Consider the following 6848-nt stretch of genomic DNA (forward strand, 5'->3'; position numbering starts at 1 on the left):
AACAATACAATTAGTGAAGGGTTTTTCTTTCATCAAGATAAACTGTTCATCCCGACTAAGGAATTGCAAGAAAAAATTATGCAATGGAATCATGACCTGGCTATAGCCGCCCATTCCGGAGTAAACAAAACTCTAGAGCTATGCCAACGTTATTTCTGGTGGGAACACATGGTTACGGTCATCCAGCAAGATGTCAGGGCTTGTCCTGTTTGCAGGAGACAGAAATCGTTACATACACCACCTATGGGATTACTTCATCCTATGAACCTTCCTCCACAACGATGGCATACCATTAGTTTAGACTTCACCACAGATCTACCTTAATCCAACGGTTACATTACAGTCTTGGTAGTGGTCGATGTGTTGTCAAAAGTGGGACATTTTATTCCATTACCAAAACTACCAACAGCAGCAGAATTTAGCACCATTTTCTTATCCACCATAGTTAAGTTGCATGGTTTACCAACTAAAATTATTTCGGACAGAGGTCCTCAATTCGTATCTAGATTTTGGTCACAACTCAGTAAGCACTTAGGAATTGAACTGGCTTTGTCGTCTTCTTTCCATCCACAGACGGACGGACAAACAGAAAAAGTAAATCAGTATGTAGAACACGGTTTACGTTGCTTAATCTCTACCACTACTACAGCTTGGGATGAAATGTTACCTTGGGCAGAATTTTCATACAATAACACCTCACACTCAGCATTAGGTTGTTCTCCATTTTATTTCCTGACAGGACAACACCCTCCATCTCTTCCCATCCTATTGCCTAAAAAACAACAAACCATGCCGGCCGTGGTAGATAGATTAACCACATTGTTAGACATTCAAGAACACGCAAAAAGACAATGGAATAAAAGCTAAGCATCAATGAAACATTCAGCAGATAAACATAGGATGCCTGCACCATTATATAAGGAAGGACAAATGGTTTGGTTGTCCACCAGATATATTCAATAAGAAGGCCCCAAAAAATTAAAACCAAGATTCATTGGTCCCTTTGTTATTGAAAAGATAGTGAATCCAGTATCAGTAAGATTGTGCCTTCCTGATGAGTATGCAATCGACCCAGTATTCCATGTTTCCCTTTTGAAACCTCACGATCCAACAACACGACCAGACAATCCACCTCCTCCAATAGTAATAGGAGACCACCTTGAATACGAAGTTAAAAAAATCTTAGATGCTAAACGTATACGAGGTCATCTCTATTACCTCATTGACCGGAAAGGGTATGACAGCTCGGAACGATCATGGGAGCCGGAAAATAATGTACATGCCCCCAGGCTCATTAGATCATTCCATGCCTTGCATCCAGACAAACCACGTCCAGTAAGACGTCCTTTGGGGGGGAGAACTGTTAAGGGTACATATGCTCACGCTGTTATGAACTCTTTAAGTGCTTGATGGACATGTTTCAAAACCCTTGTTCTAGTGATTGCAGATACCAATGCTTGTTGTTTTATCCTGGTAGGTCATTGGTGATACCAATGCTTGTAGATACCATTGCTCGTTGTTTTAGAATTGTCTAGAAGTCAGAGTTCTGGAAGAATTACACGTGTATTAAAAGCAGGTTGGGCTCCGCGTGTTTAATATGCTAATTTTCAAACTGACTCGTACGGAGCCCATAAAAGGAACGCTTGTGCTCGTGACGATGCTTCGTCTCTTTGCATCGTCACGTCAAGCGCTCCTGTCAGCTGTTACCGGCATCTCCAAAGAATTCAGCGGCCCGCTCTGGTATATCCCCGGCGCTCTTCAGCCTTTCTCCCGCTTCCTCCCAGTTCCCTGCTTGTTTGTTTCCCCGCAAGCAGCCAACCCCTTCCAATTCAGCTCACCTCTTCAGGACGGATCTCCAGCGAATCGGCAGCCATTCCCGATGTCCGCCGGAAGTCTTCTTTTCGGGTCGATCACAGCAACTTGGACATTGAAAAAGAAGAAGGACAGTGAGACTTAAGGTTGCTTAGCAACACTTGTATAAACATTGCGTTTTTAGAGAACCGCATTTCCGTTTAAATTAGGAATCTTGTATTGTAAATACTGAAATTACAAACCAAATATTGTGATTGAGGTTTTGCTGATATAAGCACCGCATTTCCGTTTAAATTAGGAATCTTGTATTGTAAATGCTGAAATTACAAACCGAATATTGTGATTGAGGTTTTGCTGATTAAACAAACCTAAGACAATTCAAGGATAGATAATTAGGACTATTGTGAAATTCATTGTGAAAACAATATATGCTCCAAGCTTATGATTCAAATAAGTTAGAAGGATACTGCAATAAGCTTATGACATAAATAGGCTGAAGTATTTCTATTGAGCCAACAAATGTTTTAGTAGTGCACTAAAAACTAGAGATTGCCAGGGTAGAGTTTGGTGTTTTCTTTCTCGTTTATTTCACAGATTCCTTCTTTTCCCAGTAATCAAGCTGGGCTTCAAGGTATGTGCATGGAGTGCTAGTGTTATTCTAACAACTAACCCTCACTAATCACTTTCACCTGGTATTTGAAGGCACCTTTTATAATCTACTTGTTGTTATTATTTTTTAAGGAGGTATTCAAGAATTAGGATATTCTCTAGACCCAGCGAAGTGTTAACAAGGGCCGGTCCTTTCGATGGTTAGTAAAATTTATTAACAGATCAGTCAATATAATTGATAGAGAGTCACTTTTCCTGGGATTCAGTACTTATTGTATTCTTTTTCGGTGACACTCAGAAAATCATGCGCAAGTCAACAAGACAAGAAACCGGTCCTGAACACTTCAAGAGAAACAGCGACCGAACAAGACTTGTGTTGTTTGTTTGTTTGTTTCTCTATCCACTTCCCCTTTCCCTTCGGGACAAGTTAATTGAGCAAGAGTTTTTTCTGAAGCCTTGCTTGTTGACTGGTTCTGAAGGGAGTTGGGACTTAACGACATCAGGAAGGAAACAACTGTAGTGCTTCAGCGTGATTGCGCAACAGTTCTAGTGCAGTCATCAACTTTTGAGAGCCCCCATAGTTCGGCCCCATACAAGTCTGACCCCAAGCCCTTGGCCTCGTAGATCTTAAGCAAACACAAGGAGATGATGGACAGAGCACTGAAGGTTTACTGACACTCACCCCCAGTCACAGATCTGGGTTGAATCAATCATTGTTCTTTAGCTCACTTTGCCACCCCAGTTCAGACTTAGCAATATGCAAATCAGTCTTGAACCTGTGCCTCATGGGAACAGTCCAGCCCGAACTGACAAGCCAGGTCTTCCCTGGAATGCAAACAAAAATCCTGGGACTGGTTTTGGGGTAACACCCCTCATCAGGAAAGTTAGCTTGAATTCAGTGGCAAGGGACCCACGTCTGGCCATACCCTGCCAACTTAGGGTGAACAAAGCAAACACAATGAGATGATTGACGGTGCACTGAAACTTTTCACTCACCCCAGTCAAAGATCTGGGTTGAATCCATCATTTTCTTTAGCTCACTTTGCCACCTTAGTTCAGACCCAGTGATATGCAAATCAGTCTTGCCCCTGTACCTCATGGGAACAGTCCAGCCCGAACTGCCAAGATCTTAAGTGCAGGGTGAAAGGGTTTGGTGTATGATGTTCAAAGCTCCATAAGAATTACACCCGAGATCTGCTTTAACTTAGAAGTTGCATTGTTGATATGGAGATGCCAAGACATGTCCTCATCTAATGTGACCCCCAAGTATGCAAAGGAATCAGCCTTTTCTAGGGAACCCCACCTGAGACTATATCACCTATAAAAGATTATGCTGATTAAAAAAAATCACTATAGTTTTAGAGGTGTTGATTTCCACGCACCGATAATCACAGAACACGTTAAAATGGATCAAAAGTTTTTGAAGTGCTGTGGAATTTTGGAAATCAACAAGGTGTTATCCGCAAATAAAAGCATCAGGATTTGGAGACCAGACAAGGAAGGAGCATCTGCATCCACTTGAGACAAAAAAGGAACAATATCATTAATGAAAAGAGACAACTGGGTGGCAGCCATGACACAGCCCTGTCCACAGCCTTTACACACTGTTACCCTTTCCATTAACTGGGTCTGGTTGCCTACCCAGCATATGTGCACATAATTATCTTTATGTAAGCAAATTAAAAGGGATAAAATGTCAAGGGGCATGCCTAAGTGTGCCAGAACACTCAAGAGTTTGGGTCTTGGAATTAAATCAAAAGCCGATTTTAGGTTGACAAAGGGGACACAGAGGCTGCCCTCTCTAATCAAAACAGTTCTCCAATAGATTAGTATAAACAAAAGACCTGGTCAATGGTTGAGACCCTGGAGCAAAAGCCTGCTTGAAATGAACTGAGAATGTTGCTCTCCTTAAACCAATTATTAATTTTGTAGAGGAGACAACGGCTAAACAAATTCTGAATATAATGTATAAGGCTTATTGGCCTATAGTTAGATGGTAATGATCGGTCGCCTTTTTTTATATATGGGTAGAACTATGGCACCCATTTAGAGATGGGAGGACCACAGGGTCTCTTACGGTTGAGGCTCAGATGACAACGCTGGTCGGTACCCTTGACCGGGAATTCTGCCTCCACCACTGTACTGTCGGGTCAAGACAGAAGTCGCCCTGCCCTACTAATGGCACAGTGACTGCCACTGAATTGCCCTACCTGAGACTGCCACACAAGGCATAGTGGTCCTAATCAGATAAAACCATCAATGGCGTGGAGGCATAGGAAGAAACCTCAGTGGGCCTTAGCGTGGGGTTTTTTGCATTTCACAAACCAACTGCTTATTTGGGAGTTTGAAAATGAAATGCATAAGAGAATCCAAGCCGTTGACAAAACATTAGCCCTGCCTTAGGTACATCTGCCTATGTGGGTGAACTTAAGCCAGAGACACATCCTTGTCAAGAAGGAATAAATCTATTGATACTCTCCTTAGTACTCTACTTGGGCTGGAGCCCTGGGTCTTTACTTGCTGAACCCTGACAAACTATAACTTAAGTCATACCTGTTACTTTTCCCCATGTTTCAATCCGTTAATGTGAAAGAAGTTTAAAAGTTGGTAGTAGAGCAATTGAGGAGTACAGTGCATACTGTGTTGGTGACACTGGGATGGAATTAAGGAAATAGCTAAATATATATACACAAAAACCTGGGTGTCTGATACGAAACAAAGATGTTTCAGAAGCCATACATTATATTAAGTCAACAGGATTGTCTGACTAAGTAACCAGATAGAATCTAAATAAAGTTTTGGCAATCCAACGCATGTGGCCATCAGGAAAAGTAAGTGAAATCCAAGATCCAGAGATGGATTACCATCAAAATCTTGTTGGTGATCTGATTTTTCTCATCTGGTCATCCACAGGGCTAGGCTGGTGTGTCTCCAGATCAGTGAGACTACTCCCAGGACCTTCTGGTAAGACTAGGGTCAAACCCACAATCGCCCATTTGACCATGCGTGGGATCACCAAATGGAACAAAGAGCAGTGCAAAAAAGTGAGGGTGTAAAAAGAATAAAGTTAAAAAGAATAGAAATCTCACAGCAATGGAAACTTTAATAACAGTGAGTTTCTTTCTGTTTAAAAACCAGAACAGCGCAAAATCGCAGTGTAAACAAATAACTGCTTAGGGGCCAACATGTTTCTGCCATACAGGGGAAAACTCCCTAGGCTTTCAACAGGGCCTCTGTTCTTATGGGACTATTGCTACTGCTAGTGAAATTCACACTCTTGAAGAAAAATAACAGTGACAACTTCAAAGGATATAACTCTTATTCCTCCTTGTCAGCTGGTGTATGTATCACCTACAGAAAGAAAAGGTGGTGTAAATGCGTTGGATGTTAACAGTAATGATTAACGTGAAAGGGAACATAATAGTTCCTTACTCACCCATCTTGACAGGGGAAAATACCTCACCTCACCTGGACCAAACTCAGAGTAAGGGAGGCCACGCTCTAGGAATAAGAGAAGGAAGTCCAAATCAAGAAACATCTAAGATACTAGGCTTTATTACTTATCTGGAAAACCTATCAATGTCTTATCCTGAGCTTTATTGTCTGACAGCCAATCATTAGTTAAGCTCACTCAACAGGTCCCTAAACTATATCAGCTGGATAGATAATCATCAATAGTGATATGTATTAGGGCTCTCAAAGTAACATGGTTCATGATCACCAGCCACACTCACCTCTCCGTCGTTGCCCCGAGTGAAATCTGAGGTTGGGGGAGGCAGTGAGTAGAAGGGGTGTGGCTTGCTTTATAGGTACGTCTTACTCGATGTACACCTATCGCCTGCCGCTAGGAAATAGCTGCAATCATCTGGGTCACAAAACACATGACAACCCTAATCACATATGTAGTTCTTTGGCGAGTTTTCAAAAAGGTTGTATTCTGTACTTAGATACAACTTTTCAGATATAAATACACAAATAATATCTTGAATGTTGCGACCAGGAAAACATTTCAATTTCTTAGTCTTTAAAAACTGACCTTTGGAAGCAGACTAAAAATGCACATGCTATTATAGGTGTTTGCTACAATAGTCTCTAAGCTGAACAATGTAATGCTGAAGTAAGTTATACTTAATGAGTGTTGTTCGATACAGCATCGAGACACCTGTTTATATCTGCAACAATTGTTCAGTGTCCCATTAAAAGAAATGCAGTGGAGACAATATTGTCTGGCTTGGGCTACACAAATATCCTTTTTCTTTATATGCTTTAAAAATAAATGTAGTTGTACAGCCAGAAGCAGAACTATGCTTCCAACAGAGCTCACACATGATAACGACATCATTTGCACTGTATTTAAGATATACCAATCGATTCAGATGTTGGCACAGTAGGAAATCAGTTGCAATAGTGACAGAGTTCCCACGTCA

This window comes from Lissotriton vulgaris, chromosome 12 (assembly GCF_964263255.1).
Source record: "Lissotriton vulgaris chromosome 12, aLisVul1.2, whole genome shotgun sequence".
Classification (NCBI taxonomy): domain Eukaryota; kingdom Metazoa; phylum Chordata; class Amphibia; order Caudata; family Salamandridae; genus Lissotriton; species Lissotriton vulgaris.